This window comes from Typopeltis vanoorti, chromosome 20, assembly GCF_054136105.1.
Source record: "Typopeltis vanoorti isolate ZY-2024b chromosome 20, IOZ_Tvanoo_1.0, whole genome shotgun sequence".
NCBI lineage: Eukaryota > Metazoa > Arthropoda > Arachnida > Uropygi > Thelyphonidae > Typopeltis > Typopeltis vanoorti.
This window is the reverse complement of record NC_143568.1, coordinates 18694466-18712930: the sequence shown is the minus strand read 5'-3', so window position 1 is coordinate 18712930 and position 18465 is coordinate 18694466.

Sequence of the window (18465 nt, the reverse complement as noted above, 5' to 3'; positions counted from 1 at the left end):
AAACAAGAGTATTGTATAGGATTGTTGATGTTAAAATTAAATATTACAAGCAAATATAAATAAATTAATAAATATATTTATGTATCGAGAACATTTGGAGGTGCTGCAGTTCCGCAGTGCCTATGCACGAGCCACCCCCTAAGAATAAGCTATTATTTTTCATCTGGAAGGCGTGCAAAGCATCTTCTTGCTAACCACTTTCAATTTTATGACCGTAAAAAAAGAAACACTGCCGTCACGGAAGCGGAATATTTTGCTGTAACCAAAATATTTTGGACTACAGCACGAATCAAGTTTGATGTTTGATTGTGGTATCAAGATTGAAGTTCGAGTGATATTTAATAATAGCTATTTTCTTTTAAACGGAAAATAAAAAATTTCCACAGGGCAGAGGATCAGTGTTGCAAAATTTGGTAAAGACTTCTTCGAAAACCATTGCTGTATCACATAGGTAACACCTGCTTCGTGGAAAAGAAAAGTTGCAATATACGCAAGCAAGCTTTCCAACATGATAAAAAAGAATGCATGATGAATCATAGGAGAAATTTCCAAACACGATCCTCGTTGTGAAGGTTAACTTCCGAAGGAGCCATACCGATAGTGCAGTGTGGTGTGAGGTTATATGTACAAGGGTCGGGCAAAACGTTCGTAAAACTTTTACTTTTAGTATACGTCATCCATTTGCTGATCTTTTTCAATGCTCTGATAAATCTTTCTGCAAATGGGTTCTTTCATTTCGCTCCTGGTCGTGTAGAAATGAATATTATGGTTCTTAAACAAGGCACGAACTTTCTTGTTGCAAAACTCTTTTCCTTGATCAGTGTTTATGTAACATGGCGCTTCCTCTTTAAAAATAGACTCGAAAGTTAACAACAGCGTCTGCTGATTTCTTCTTCAGTCTTAGAACCCACGCAAATCGGGAAAAACAATCAAGGTATAAAAGAAGGAAACACTCGCCCCCATTCTCTTTTGAATGGGATGACATATCTGCCAAATCACATTGAAAAGTGTGTAGAAGTGTTGGGACTTTGATTTGATTGCGTTTAAACTTTCTTCTAATGGGTTTATGTCTCACATAAGTAGGTTATGTTGCTAACCGTCGTTTCGCGGTTTCATGTGACAAATTTGTATGTTTCTCTAAAGCTTTGATACTTCCAAAACTAACTACTGTATTAGGATTATAGTAATCTGCTGACTTTTCCATTACTAACAATAAGTTTTTTTCTTTGCAGGTGAAAATCAAGAACCATCGCAAAGATGGCAGATGTTTGTTATGATAGCAGTACTATTTATACTTATGTATTTTGAACTGTCTATTCTCATATGGGAAGCAGTATCAAAATCACCCAATAGCACATGTCTCATCAAAGATATGTTACGACAAGAAAAACGCCACATGCATTGGTGATATCTGTAAATTCCTATTTCTGCATATTACATTGTAAATAATATCTGTGAAATAAAATGTGTAAACTTAAAAGAACAAACAGTGTCTTTGATGTGTTACGCAATTTAAGTAAGATTACTGTTTGAAATCACAGTAAATTCACACACATTTTATTTATTTATTGAACTTTACGACCTTAAATTTAGATAAATCAAAATATTCGGATGAATTATGAATAAAATATATGAGTTCGAATATGAATGTAGAATAAAATATGTATGAGCTATGGAAAAAAAGTGTGTGTTTGAGGGACACCAGCATATAATTAAATTATTCAGAAAAGCCTAATCACTGCTGCCATCTAGACTCTACTCTACTCAATGAATTCCAATAGTTTTTTAACAGGAAAGAAATACCCCAAACTGTATTCGAAAATTAGTACTGTCATCTATAGACATCCAAAGACAAAACTTGACGACAATGACGGATGTGCGTCACCCTTGGAAAATTCCAAGATATCTTATCTCAAAAACATCGTCCATAATTCCATAGGCAAACCAAAACACCGCGTGATATCACAGAGACATATGTTCCCCAAACACACCACGTGATGTCCCTGACAGAACGGGGGCCCCCAGCGAAATTCCAAACATTCCCAACTCTATCTTATCACTATCCATCACCCATAATGCCATACGCAAACCATTTACTTATTTACATCTCATAACACACCCACACATCCACGACACTGACATCGCTTCTCCCCATTCACCCTACCCCTGTTTTGTTCAGATTGTCCCACCAATCACGAATCTTATCCACTAATAATATCTTCCTTTTCCATTCAAAACAATAACGTCACTTATTTACAACTAACAAATTACGTCACTTATCTACATCTGATAATAACAAACATTCACGTCACGATTCCTTATCTTATCTTGATCTTGATCTGGTTCAAAGTGTCCCACCAATCACGACACGAATCCTTATCTCTACCATCACCCATAATTCCATACGCGAACCAAAACACAAGAACTGAAGCCATTGACACATATGCCCCCAGGGAAATTCCAAACATTTCAATCTCATGACGTCACACACACAATGGCGTCATCATCTCAACAACCAATCACGTTACGATTCCTTATCTTATCTTGATCTTGATCTGGTTCAGAGTGACCGGACTACTACTAACACTGCAGTCAAGGAAGCGGAATATTTTGCTATAACCAAAATATTTTGGACTACAGCAAGAATCAAGTTTGATGTTTGATTGTGGTATTAAGTTTGAAGTTTGAGTGATATTTAATCAATAGTTATTTTCTTTTAAACGGAAAATAAAACATTTCCATAGGGCAGAGGATCAGTGTTGCAAAATTTGGTAAAGACTTCATCGAAAACCATTGCCTGTATCGCATAGGTAACACCTGCTTCGTGGAAAAGAAAAGTTGCAATATACGCAAGCAAGCTTTCCAACATGATAAAAAAGAATACATGATGAATCGTAGGAGAAATTCTGTAAAAAATTACAAGAAAGACATAACAATGACGGCACTCTTGGTGTGAAGAAATAAACTACCACTCACGAGAAAACTGCAAACAGAGAAATACTTAATCAGCTGTCACCCTTAGAGTGAAAAGTCAATAATAGCTATCTAGGTCATTCGCAGATAGTAGACGAAATAGATAATAATACCACTTAGAGATCCATAACACTAGATAGGAGATAATCGTTTGATCTAAGTGGCTCGTTTCCTTTTTTTATTAGACCATTGAGTCAGGATATGAAAACTGCCAAAGAAACTGTATCCGAACTTCCTCATAAATAAAGTGTTAATGTATCAGAACAATCGGTGAATGTCGCAAACGCAACTGTACAATATCTGTGACTTCTTGCCAGGAAGGTCTCTTTTCATGACCTACTCAATGATGTTGTTGTTATATGGAATTATAGACGACGCAACTAAGATTCCCAGAACATTGTGTTGTATTTGCTAACGTATAGACGTATACTTTAGACAGTTTTTCTGTTTTGATGATGAAAGATCAAAGTTTGCGGGCTATGTAATAAATGGAATTGAATAACAGAAAAGTAGTTCCTGACAAAAATAATGTATAATACTTTAACTCACTTATATCGTTAGAACACTTGTTGTGTTCGTTGGGTAATGTTTTAAATACATAAATTGCAGACATTAAAATTATGCGACAACAAAAGACCAGGAATCTACATCATACTTGCAGCTTATAGTCGAAAACGAATTAGAAGCGCATGGATATAATCTCTAAAATGAAAAACACGTTATTATACTCATTGTTACTCTCAATGAAATTCGTTCTCCTCTCTATTTCTCCTTTCGCATCGTATTTTCCAGCACCTGACACTAAGAAAACATCGTCTAATTCTAATAACAAGCTTAATCTCAAGACTTATCCTTAGCTTCATTTCCTCTTCCTGTACTGCACAGAGATTATCGCTATCGAACCATGATATCCGACTCAACTTCCTAACAACAGGGAAAAAGTTGGATTCCTTACAAGCAAAAATAGAAAGGGGATGACCTACTTCCATTTCAACGACAGTAGTGATCGGTGTTCCATAATGTTGACAGTCACCTAATGAGTGAGTCTTCTAGCTATATCGCTCGATTTTACACAAAACGTGAGATTAATCGGTTCCTCTCGAATTCTAATTACACTTCAAACCATTTCCACCAAAATCGGTGCATCCGGAAACTTATTAAGCAAATTAAAATTCTCCTTAGGCATTTTAAGAGCTCTACATTAAAACGCTTCTAATGGAGATATAGCAACATTGCTGTATTTGCGCATCTCAGTGATTTTTCCCATTCAAGCACAAATTAACCATTGAATTGCATTAAGATATTCGTTTACTAATTAACTGCAAGGAATGCTATTACAACAAATTTACATCACACTTAAGTGATATACTGGTTCTCGTGTAAGTTGTTAATTTGTTTATAAAAGTTTAAAAACATATTTCAATTCATTCTTTGAAAGAATTATTTTATTTAAAAGGAAACATTTTCATTTATTGGGCTAATTCTATTTTTTTCTGTCTTTTTTTTTTGGGGGGGGGATCTGGTCGTTAAAATTATCATGTTTATGTTTCACTGATATATTGCAAACATGAACTGGTATTAAAACCTCCCCGTTCCCTTAGGTCCGTGTACAGGTTCGCGTAACTATTCAAGATTACAATAGACAATGGAAACAATTAATTAGTAATGGTAGCAAACAACACGAGACAAACTTACAACTATAGGGCGCCCTCTAGTAATTCAGGTACCTAACATTTCAGTTCAAAATCCAGATTTTTATCTTTCAAGCTATCTCTTGATACGGATCCTCGATTCCTCGTACTGATTGTTCTCCTTAAATCTGAAAACTTGTAAGCGGAATCAATGTAAGCTTCGATTTCAAAATTGTCTGCACAGTAAGTTCTTATACCATTTTTTCTATTTATAAGTTGAAAAAAAAAATGCTTTTATGTCATGGAAATATTCGTCAGATCAAAAAATAAAATCTCGGGTCATTTCTAATCGAACAGCTTGCAAACAGTATTGTTCTTTGAACTGAAAATTACATGTAATATTTTATCTAAGTGATTTACACGAAGTTATCAATCTGATACCTCCAGAAAACTCCTTGGAAAAAGAGTATATTTGCTTTATCCAAAAAAAACTGTATTTAGATAAATAAGGGGTATTAAGTTAGCTAGGTAGGATGACATAGCCGGCTTGGTGACCGAGTTAGCGTATCCACTCTGCAGCAAACGTTTGTGGATTCCAATCTTTCCTCAAGTATGAATGTTTTTGATGTCCTTCGTTCATTTTCGTACAAATACATGCTCTCTCAAGACGGACTGAGTCATCACCAGAGGAGTAGATTCAATCGTTCCCCCATTTGAGGAAAGGCCTTCCTTCCTCAGCAATGAGAGGAGAGAGCGAGATATCAGAGAACTCAGAGATCGTATTTCCTCATGACGACATAACATTCAACTATTAAAAACAAAGAAGAGCATGAAAAAAATATATATATATTTTTGTCAAGTCTTTAAATTTTATTTCTCTTTATTTCTGGGTGGTGTGTGAGGCCACTACCACCCTCTTTTCTGAAGCCGACAGTCCCGTGTTTAATCGCGAAAGCAGGGTTTCCAGGTTATCTAATTCTTATCTGCCAAAAAATTTAATGTAGACCAAGAACACTTAGGATTTAATTAAGTTCCATTAATGAAAAGTTAAAAGCCTTTCCTGATTGATAAAAATCACTCTTTCGTTGAAGTGTAGTCTGTCATTACACTACTTTGTAGTGAATCAAAAAAAGTACGTTTCTGAATGGAATTGAACTTTTGAAAGAACCTATTATTAGTTATTTAGTATTATCGTACCTAAGGAAACATGAAAGGCAGTTCGAAATTTCTTTACAGCAATTTTTAATTTAACATCAAAGGACGCGTTTGAAAGTCATCTAACCCAGTCTCATTCTTAACAAAATAAAGAGTAACTATTCCAGGAGCAAAGAATTGTAGCATTTTACATGGAACTATGACATTTCAAACAGACAAAAGGGATTGATTGAAATCTTGAACTGAATCACAACAATACGAAAACAAAAGAAATAAAATGACAATTATGTTAAAGATACCAAGTTATTTTAAACTTGGTTTTACACCATTTCCCAAGTAAGCAAACAGACAAACAAGTCAAGTTTGCGCCTGCAAGTGTTGCAAGTCTAGCTGACCCTAATAGTTAGCTGACCCTAATAGTAGGTTCTGGTAAAATACTTATAAGCTCTGTATTACTAAAATCTTGGTATTTCTAGCCTGGCTCCCACTGATGAGACCTCAATAAAGGTCGAAACCGGTCTGGTAGTGGCCCCTTGCGTTTAATACAAAGCATCATACATCCCCTTCTTGGAGATGCGTTTTGGCATTATTAAGATTAGTGATCAGAGCTTATTCTACTTTTACCATGAGTTGCCTTGGTCTTGCACTACGTGCAGGGTCAGCTAGACTTGCAACACTTGCAACCTAGTTCAAAAACAAACCAAGCTAAAAGTATACAATACATTAGCCCTACCGGTCTTAATGTATGGAAGCGAAATCTGGACAATAAAACAAAAAGACAAACAAAGATTAACAACAGCAGAAAGTTTATGAGAAAAACTGCAAAGTATACCTTATTTGATCACAAAAGAAACGAAGATATCATGAAAGAATTAAACCAAGAACCAGTAATAGAAAAAATTAAAAAATATAAACATAAATGGATGGAACACGTTCAAAGAATGAAAACAGAAAGATTACCAAAACAAGCCTTAAAGTACAAGCCATTAGGAAAAAGAAAGCCAGGACGTCCTTTTAAACGATTCAACGATGACTTCTAAAGCCGGAACAGGCCTAAATACTTATAAGTATGATGATGATGATGATGATGATGACCAAAATGACAATTACTTGCCGCAGAAATATAAAATTTTAGGTTTCTATTAGAAATACAGGAACACATGGTTGTAGTAACTTTCTATTTATGAGATCGCCATAAAAATGTGAACATCTCCTACCAGATACAGTGAAGCATCTAATAATATTTTCCTAACAATCATTACCTGCACTAGTGGTTAGTTGTTATAGTAACGAAGAGGTAAGTGATGTACTAGATTCTAGCAACGTTATATCAATATATTATAATATGCATAATGATGAAATATCAAACTGCCTTTGGCCATTTGAGCAATTACGTGAAAGGAAATGCCATAGAATTGGAAGCATTTGCATCAATCATGTTATTTATCCTCAATATCTCATTAAATTCCATATTATTTTTATTCGTTTAAGTTCATGGGACTCTTCCCGGTGTAACGAATGATGAATCACTGGACAATCACTGCAACTTCAGTCTCTTGAAATTTCTTATTAGCACAAGTTTGATTTTTATCGTTTACTCTGTGGATATACATTTCTGTTCTTCAATGCTTCCATTGTATCATCTGTAACTGGTTACGTGCTTTCTGTGATTGATAGAAGTCACACTCTAGTACATTTAGAAAAGAAGGCAATAAATTTATAAGTACCTAAAAGATTAATGAAAGAAATGACCACTTAATCTTGTGTTCATCTATTTTAGTTGAATTTTTCCAATTATGCAATACTTGCATGTAAAAAAATAAATAAAAATGCCTAAGAAATTTTTTCTTATTTAAAAAAATATATACATTTTTATTTAGTATTAAAATTTTTTATAAAGTTAAGATTGCATTAAAACTCAGAGGTTACAGAAATAACGTATAAAAAGTTAAACTGGAAATTTTTAAAATAAAAGGGGAACAAAAAACACATAAAACTAAATGTTAAGATCTACCATTAAACTGTAGAATTGTTCTTGAAATAATAATTGAAAAAGCAGTTTATAAAAGAGGGGTGAACCTTGTTGCCATCCTTCCCCCCCCCAAAAAAAATGTATAAATTTAATACTTACGGATCGTGAAAAAAATAGTTATCCCTTTTAAAAATAGTTATAACATTTGCATATCAAAAGCAGGAAAGGAAAATTTACTTGACTATAAAAGGAAACAATTACGGAAATGATTACAGACATCGTAAAATGGTGCATGAACTGTTAACATAATTTTGTTTTGGCCAATTTGTCATTAAAATGATCCATTTAAAACGAGAAATTTTAATAGTGAACGTAAATGACAAAATTTACTTAATTCCATCAGGCCACGGAGGAATTTTCATAATATTGATACCAGTGTTCGGTATTATAAGAGGGAAAAGCGAAAAATATTCATCAACCAAAAACTTCAACCTAAAACCCATTGAAAGAATGTAAAATTGCTGCACCACAACGTATCATAGGGGCAAATAAATAGTGGTTGTAATTAGTGGCGGCTCGTGGCTTGAAATCGTGGGGGTGCTGCAACTTTCGAAATATACATACACACTGTAAGTACAGTGTAGACGTGTTTGGATAAAATATCAAAATTATGTAAAAATAAAAAAAAATTAAACATGAAAAACTATTGTTTATTATCGATAAAATTATACAGTTTAGTATAATTCAAAATTACTTAAAAATAAAATCCATTATCATAACCCCAATAAAGTTCTTAAACAAAAACTATAACAAATGTTATGTCTTTAATTGTAATGTCCAAATATTTTAACAGACGGAGTAAACACAACAAGCACTACGAACACTCTACTACTGGCGCAAACCTGCATATAAACAACAGTGGAACTGCGCGACGGACAGTGCCGCATTACGCTAATAGCTCGCATCTCACTATGACGTGCATATGCTTGTGCGCATAGCAATATGACACTGTGGTAAACACAGTGCTGCTAACGCCCTCCTAAGTGCTACAAATGGATTTTTATTATTTTTTATACAAAATAAGAAAATTGCATAGGATTGTTGATGATAAAATTAAATAATACAAGCAAATATAAATAAATTAATAAATATATTTATGTAGCGAGAAAAATTAGGGGTACTGCAGTTCCGTAGTGCCTATGCAAGAGCGGCCCCTGGTTGTAATAATTATTTACATAACATGAGACATTGAAATCATTCATCGATTTTTGCATAGTAAAACAAAATGTCATGGACGTGTTTTGAACAGATTGATTTATTTAATATAAAAAACAAAAAAGGTGTTGTTTCATAAAGGCAGTATGACTTCTGACACACTCGTCTGGTCTTTACAAAAACATTCTCACTCCAAACGGGCTCACTCCTTTTTGTGATGTGAGACCACCACTTTGCTTACTGGAGGCATGAAGTGCCTTAAAAATGCTCCATGTTTGGTCTTCCCAGCATGTTTTCCTGATAATATAAGTCGAACCGATGTTTTAAATGAACAAGTCTATATCTTCTAGTAAAATTCTTCAATTTTTTTCGCGTTCTACTAATTTTTTAATTACAGAAAAACAATGGAAAAAAGAAGAACTTCGGAAATGTTTCAAGATAAAAAACTAGCTGTTTTTGGATAACCTGAAAAAGTTTTTCAGCTGATCTTTTTATGTCATCAAGAAACGAATCTATTATTTTTCTATGGCCCCATCCTTTTGTTATAAAGATACTTGATAAGATTCTCTGAGTTTTCGTTATCAGTTTATAAGAATGTGGTGCATAATAAGATTAGTGAAAGAAGTGAACTGAAATATTTGGAGGAATACATTGCATTATATTTTTCACTATTTCGTTTTCGTTTTGCCTTTACACTCCATAACTTTGAAATCTCCGTGCGAATGCACTGCCATCTATCGGTAAATACGAACAAATCATCATTGCAAATTTTTATATATACAGTATTAGTAAAAAGTAAAAAGAAAAGTTAAAACTTTCCTTTCAGGAAGTTGTCAAGAACGTATTACAAATAGAGCTATCATGAAAAAATAAATGAGGGTGCTGACAAACAAGTAAAAATAAAGAGAAGGTTATAAACTTCCACTGACCAGACTTTATCGCTTATTCAATCTTTATGGTTTACTTTTCCGGTTGAAGTGAAATAGGTTTGTGACGTCATAAACTGATGACTAAGTTTCTGTGAAAAGTATAGAAAAACAAATGGTTAAAAGCAATATATAAGCTTGTTTATTTATATATATATCTCTCTCTCTTTCTTCTTAGGCAATATTATTATATGACGACCAACATCGTGATGCAAGGCTCTGTTAATATTCCTTAATTATTTACTGATGCTCAATGAGAGTAATATTTTGATGAGGGAGAATCCGCAAAGTATGAAGTTTATTATTTTAGCTGGAGCAGATAGTTTAAGAATATTATTTTTACTGTAGAATTAAATTAGGAAGCATAATATTTTTTTTACTGTAGAATTAAATTAGGAAGCATAATATTTTTTTTAATAGCTGCAGTTATATTCTATTAATAAGCATTGTTTTCTTTTATTTTATCCCGGAACTCCTGCTGTGACTCCTGCAAAAACGTTTAAAGAGCGTTTGAAGAAAAATTATGCTAAAAAATTATTTCATTGGCAGATTATTTTGCATCAGTGCGCAACAAACAGCAAAAAAATAAAATAAGATAAGTAAAAAAAAAGAATGCCCATTATTGTCTTAGTCGATTACAGTTTAAAAACAACGAAGGAGAGTTTATAAAAAAAATTAAAATTAAAATTAAATTTGTATTGTAGAAATATTAATTATGTACTGAATTGTAAGGTTTCGTGGTTTTCAAGATTAAATATTTATATTTAGTTTTATTTCTCTTTCGTCTTCAGTGGATGTTTCTAATGTGCATTATCTGCACAGCTTTCTAAGTTTAAAAAAAAATTCAAATAAAATATGAGTTCTAATATTTTGTGAAGAAAAAAAATCGTATTTTCACTATAATAAAATGGTATAAGTATCATTTCAAGGGTATGATTGGATTAATGTGTCTCTGGGTATTTAACTTCAAATAATTGTGTTATATATCGAATTAGAAGCATCTTAGTAAACTCCAGCTCAATTGAATTAAGATCCAACCTTACTTCTAACAATAACATTCTCGTCTGAGTGTGGGCATTAATGATTCTTCTTGCATAAACTAACACGTTCCTAATGGGTATGACAAATTTGTTTATTCCCTTTTTCTCTTTGTTTCTTGATAGAAATTAGGAGCCTGTGATCGAATGAGGAACTTTTATTAATATAAAACTCATTTCATACGGAGGTGGTAGGGTTTATCATCTCTAAAAACATTTAAACTGAACAGAAAAATATGCGCAATTAACAGAAAAGATAATACACTGGCCTCCACAGACTTAGTTGTTGCGGCTGTAATTTAGAACGACCCAGTCCAACACTTTCTACCGTACCAATGTTGCTCATTCGATTACTGTATTCATATTTAATTAGATCCTCATCACACCCGTAAATTGCTAAAGTTTATTATTATTCTAATGGTTCACGAGTGAAAGAACAATAATATATGGATGAATCTTTATGAACTTTAATGTTTAAGCACTTGATGAGAAGGAGATTAAATCTTACTTTGAAGGAGAAACTTCTAGAGTGTCAGATATTCGAAATTAAAAAAAATAGCATGATAATAAGTACGAGAACTAGAAGAAAAAAACAAAAACAGTATCCAGATTTTTAAAAGAGCACTGTAAAGTGGTTAGTTTAATTTCCTGCTGATATCTGTGTTATGTCACCATGACTTCATCAATGACGTCATGAGACTTCAATACTAATACTTTAACCGTGGCTGATAGTCCTATTACGATACTCTAAAATCTGGCAAGTCTTGTACAGATGGATGTTTTACTGTCCTTGATAGCGACCAGCTGACGCCAAGAATACGAATAGATAGACAGTTATTTCAAAGCGTTTTTATGTTGAAAGTTCCCTATAAAACTGTTATTTGATAGTCAGGACAACAAGAAAGATAACTGGATGCATTCACTGAGTAGTTGTGTAAACTTAATCCTTGAACAACATTAGGCGCAGTAGCGCTCTTTGATCATTTATTGTTGCGTAAATATCTTCGCGAAATGGAAGAAAATTGAAAATTGAAATTGAAAGCTATAATCAATTGGGACATGTTCATCTTACTTTAAAGAAATTAATCAACATCGTTAAAAAGGAATATGCCGTTTTTGATGCTGGACCTTAGTAATATGAATCTATGCCACTTTGAACAGTTAACAAAAGCGGTGTATTGAGGTCCACTTCCGTATTAGATGGATCGATTCAGAAGTGGACTTTTTTTTCTTCAGGAAAGTTGCGTTCATTTCCATGGATAACATGCAAGTAGACAGGAAAGGGCTCTCGTACACATAAACGCATGGCAGACAAGTTACACTTGCTGCAACGTCTTTAGGTGGTACTCATCATAAATAAAATAAACGAATAATAATAAGAAGAAACAATCCTGTTTAGTCCTGTGGAAATGTCGTTTTCATTCATAGCGCTAGGAAGCCCAAATTTGCATTTCGATTCTAGTCGATGACTGGAGGAACTTTTTGGTAAGCCAGATTGGGAACTAGTCGAGCTTTTTCTTTAACCAGTTCCCGAGTTAGTCAAGTAGGTATTTCTTCAGGTTTTTCATTTCTTAAACTCAACAATATCGACTTGTAAGATTACAAAAAATCATATATATAATGTTATGGTTAGAGACCACCAGATGTTGTAATTCAGTAACTACTAGCTTTAGTGACGCTTCATGGCATTCTTAATTGTCATGTGTGTGTGTGTGTACCTTGAAATGCGAGGAACATTGTATTAATACAGTAAAGCAAGAAAAAATACTGCATAACTACAACGATATATGTTATGAAGTAAATTTATTCACAAAGAAATATCTGTTTACACCTGACGATATATATATCCACAATCGGTGGAATCTTGGTCGAATAAAACATTAACGACGGTAGATTTCGTGCTCGAAATGGACACCTTGTCTTTCAAGATAGGTTTCGTAGCAAATGTGAAAGTTGTCTGTCATCTTGGAGAACAACAGTTACATCTTCTGAACATATTGTTCAGAAGATGTAACCGTAAATTGGACAATACTTGAACCATAAAGTTCAAGTATTGTCCAATTCAATAGTTCAAATACTGTTATACGCATAATTTGGTACATTTATACTAAGATGCTCCTGCACGTTTACGAATGATGTGTCCAGGCTCAGGCTTGTCACTATCATTTGAAAGCATAATGTAATTAACCTGTTTTTTGAGAAGTAAAACTAAAAAAGGATTTTTTCTTTTCAGTTTAAATAACCATCACAGAATTATCGTAAAGTAAGCTTGAATATAAATAAAAAAAATTTCTTTATCTCATAAATACGTATAAGGAATATATTTAAATAATTCTTTACAAATGGGAATATTTTGTTCATTGCCATGTCTCTACAATCACTCATAAAAAAATAAAGGCTACTTGTTCCATTTACAAAGAATTTTGCAGCTGATTTATAAAACATTCAATTCCGATTAAATACGTTTATCATCAGGTCGATTTCTCAGATAGTTCTACCAAATTAGCCCTTATTAACTTTCTTGGGAATATTTTTTAAATAAAAGTTAAGAAAGGAAATCAATATAACGATATCAATCTTGAAATTCCTTGTTAGTTTTATTTTACTCTAATGATTTCCACTGGACAGTTGAGCGGTAAGTCATACAAAGAATTAGGGAAATAAGCTCGTATGCCCAAAGGAAGGAATTGGCAAATGTTATGCTCCAATAAACATGAGAATTGGGTAAGGAACAGCTGGGAAATATTTTTTTATGATGAATGTTCCACTGATTACTGGAAATTCACTTGATCTGAAATTCAATCGCTAAAAGACGTTTTATTGGGATTTCTTCCTCGTTTTCCTTTTTATGCATGATGTGGTTTAAATTATTTTATTTTAATAACTGCTTGTTATATATATATATATATATATATATATATATCAGTTATTTTTTAACAGTTATTTTAATAACTGCTTGTTATATATATATATATATATATATATATATATATATATATATATATATATATATATATATATTGATGACAAAGAAAATGAAAAAATTACAAAGTATCGCAATTTGCAAATCGAAGTTGAACGAATCTGGCAAAAGGAAACGAAAGTTGTTCCCATAATAATAGGTGCTTTAGGCGCCATCCCTAAAACATTGAAAAAACATCTACAAGCACTCGAGTTAGATGGACTTTGTTCGGCACAGCATTCATATTCAGAAAATATTTCCACACCTCATAGGCCCTTGGGTAGGGCTCGAATTAATGTAATATAACCAGCCTTTTACTTAAGTCTGAGGAAGCAAATCAAGCTCTATGAGTTGTGGAAATATTTTCTGAATATGAATGCTGTGCCGAACAAAGTCCATCTAACTCGAGTGCTTGTAGATGTTTTTCGATTTGCAAATCGCAATATTTTGTAATTTTTTCATTTTCTCTGTCGTCAATCTGACTATCTCCTGGTACTGATATTTCGATAAACTGAACACCCTTGTTTTCACTTTTTTCAACCACTGTAATATCGCGTGTATTACATTCCAAGCTTTTGTCAGTCTGGATTTTGATATCCCAGAGTATTTTAGCTTTTTCATTCTCAACCACTTTCTGATGAACTTTATGCTTCCAATAGTCTTTAGATACTTCAAAATCTTTAGATATCTTAGCTACGTTATCATGCCTTTTATGGTACTCAATTTGTGCGATTTTGCTGCATCCACTTATAATGTGGTCTACCGTTTCTTCTTTTTCTTTGCACAATCTACATTTACTGCCTTCTTGAATGTTTTGTATTTTTGCCTTCGTAACGTTGGTTTTAATGGCCTGTTCTTGTGCTGCAAAAATTACCGATTCTGTTTCTTTCTTTAGTGCTCCATTTCTTAACCATTGCCAGGTCAAGTTACTGTCAGCGCTGTCCTCTATGCTGTGAAGGTATTTTCCATGCAGTGCCTTATTTTTCCATATTTCAGTTCTCACTTTTACTTGGTTGGTTTTGTATTCCAATTTTGTCTCCATGGGTTTAAATAAACCCTCTTTCCTTACCGCAATTAGAAATGTTTCCGTTGTTTGCTGCAGATAAGCATTTAAATTTCGTTTTCCTTCTTCAATAACCCTTCACTTGTAATACTCCTCTACCTCCTTTTTTGCGTGATAGATATAGACTATCAATGTCACTGCGAGGATTGAGGGCATGGTGCACTGTTATCAATTGTCGAGTGTTTTGGTCTAAATCTTCCATCTCTAGCTGGGTCCATTCAACAATGACTGCTGAATATCTCAGAACAGGTAACGCCCAGGTATTAATTGCTTTTATCAAATTTACAGCATTAAGCATTGACTTAAGGAGTTTTCTTAATCGTTTTATGTATTCTGCTCTAGTTCTTTCTTTGATCTTATTGTGCAGAATTTGTGATGCTTCTAAAATTCTCAAATATTTGTAGCTCTCTTCGAATTTTATTGCCTTGATTATTTCACCATTGAGCATCTCAATTTCGTTCAGATCTTCAAACTTTCCTCTTGTTATTCCAACAATTGCACATTTGTCTAAGCCAAAATCCACTGATATATCTTGACTGAATATGTGCACAGTGTTAAGCAATGATCTTAGTTCATTCTCTGATTCTGCATGCAACTTCAGATCGTCCATGTATAAAAGGTGAGATATCTTTGCACTCTTTTGCACAGTTTGATAGCCATGAGCAGTTTTATTTAAGATTCTAGTTAAGAGGATCAATGACAATATAAACAATAGAGGAGATAATGAGTCTCCTTGAAAGAAGCCCCTTTTTATGTTTACCTCTCCAATTTCTTCTCTATTTAGAAACAACGTTGTTTTCCAGTTTTTCATGCTGGATTGCAAAACGTTTTGTACATTTTCGCTAATACCGAATAGTTCTGTGCATTTTAAAATCCAACTATGAAGCACCGAATCAAACGCTTTTTTATAATCTATCCAAGCCATATGAAGGTTGGTTTTTCTACGTTTGCAATTTTTAAGAATCATTTTATCAATCAGCAATTGGTCTTTTGTGCCTCTTGAATTTTTGCTGTTACCTTTTTGTTCAATTGGGAGAAGAGAATTTGCTTTAAGATAGCTGTATATTTTATCAGCTAATATGCCTGTGAGTAGCTTAAAAGTTGTTGGCAGGCAGGTTATTGGTCGGAAGTTTCTGGGTTTGGACCTTTTTCTTTATTCTTTATGATCAAAACCGTTTTCGCTGCTGCGAGCCACTCCTCTTTGCTTTTTCCTTCTAAAACATCATAAAATTGGTTAGCAAGTCTTTCGTGTAAACGTTCTTCCTTCATCCTTCATCCTTCCCGGGTGTTGACCAAATTTTTATTTTTTAGCTTGCTTTTGAACCATTTCAGTTGTTATTTTCAGTTGGTCCATTTTTCGTTCTTGAGATTCGTTCGTAATTTGTTCAATCCACTTTGCCTTCTTATTGTACCTCTTAGGGTTGTCCCATAGGTTTTCCAAACCGTTAGTGTATTTTCTTTGTCTCTGGTATTTATATTTATATTTTCTTTAATGTTATCATTCCTGCAGCAAACAATTTTCTTGTAAAACTGGTGCTGATTTGCGCGAAATATCGCATTTTGCTTGTACTGTTCAATGCGTGCACTGTATCTTCCTATTTTAGCTGCAACTGCAACTATTGTTTCTTTCACTTCCTCTAATACTTCATCAATAGGTCGTGTTCCAGTATCATATCTCTTTATGAGGTTATTTCGGATTTTTGTGTTTTTCAGCTTCTTTTCCTTAAGGTTTTTCAAATTGCTCACGTCTGCTCTGAGTTTAAGAATTTTATTCTCCAGTCGATGCTTCCATTTTGGTTCCTGAACGTTACTGCTTTTGGGTTCACTAATCTTATATCCTAATTCAGATGTTACGACGTAGGCTATTGAGTACATAAGTTGATTCGTTTGCCCAATGGTTCCAGTAGGAATATCCCTTGCAGCTTTATTGGCCTCTTGTAGGAGTTCCTTCAGTTTTTGTTGAGGTACTTGTCTCAATACTGGAAGCCTAACTCGTTCCTGGTTGCTGTTCATTTGCTCGATAATTTTTTGTGTGGGTTCGTGTTCCTTATCTGATAGCTTCCTTTCAACTATTTGTATATTTTCAAAATTTTCAGCATTCTGCGCGTTGGAATCTGATTCTGCTCCATTCATATTCTTGGTCACTTCAGGGTCAGTACGGTCTCCTTTTACAGCTTGAGGTTTCAGTGCTTCCAGCTCAAGTTCACTAAATACTTGCGTTTGATAATGAAGCTGCGTTGCTGCATCAGCCTTTCGAATGAAATTTCAGAATTTGGGTGTGGTTCAAGCCAAAGTTGGAACATTCGTTTCTGAAATACCCTAACTGATGGTTTTGAACTGTAGAAGCACTGCATGACTTGTCGATTTTCAGCCATGCTGCACTTTTTCCTAGTAAATACTTTCGAGTTCTGTGAATCTTGCTCCTGTAGCCCATTTATCACTGGTGTCCAGGAAGCCTAACATCCAGTGCGGTCCTTGGTAACCGGCGTGACAACCGATGGGGTATAGAGTTCTGATTTGTCTTCACCATTTTTAACTGGGGGTGAAGCAGTTACATGAGATAAAAAAATATGTAAATAGGACAGAATACCCCTAGCCCTCAAATACTCTAATAGCATTGGGGGAAGGAGCAAGGCAAAAAAGAAATACAGAGGGAAAGAAGAGTAGGGAACAGTCTACAGATAATATAACAGGTGTAAATTACATGAAGTAAGGCGTGGTCCAGCTTCAGATGCCTCGGGTTGTATATATATATATATATATATATATATATATATATATATATATATATATATATAAACTGATGACAAAGAAAATGAAAAAATACAAAGTATCGCGATTTGCAAGTCGCATTTGAACGAATCTGGCAAAAGAAAACGAAAGTTGTTCCCATAATAATAGGTGCTTTAGGCGCCATCCCTAAAACATTGAAAACACATCTAGAAGCACTCGAGTTAGATGGATTAAAAATTGGGCAACTTCAAAAGGCCGCTTTGTTCGGCACAGCATTCATATTCAGAAAGTATTTCCACAACTCATAGGCCCATGGGTAGGGCTCGAATTAATGGAATATAACCAGCCTTTTACTTAAGGCTGAGGCTAATAGGAAGTAGGCGATGCCTTTATACCCTATCTAGCTTTTGGAGACTGAGTGGGCAGTTCAATCTCCACCGGTAGCCAATCAGAGATAGCTGGCCCATTTCTATCACTAATTATAACAGCCACCGATGAAGAGGCTGGCAAACGAGTATATATATATATATATATCATCATCATCATACGTATCAAGGATTTAGGCCTAGTATGGCCTGTTCCAGCCTTAGAAGTCATCGTTGAATCGTTTAAGAGGACGCCCTGGTTTTCTTTTTCCTAATGGTTTAATGGCTTAATATATACAGTATATATATATATAATAAATATTTCATAATAATATAATAAATATTTCATAATTTCTTCGTTTCTTTTGTGATCAAATAGGGTATACTTTGCCTTTTTTCTCATAAACATCATTTCTGCTGTTGTTAATCTTTG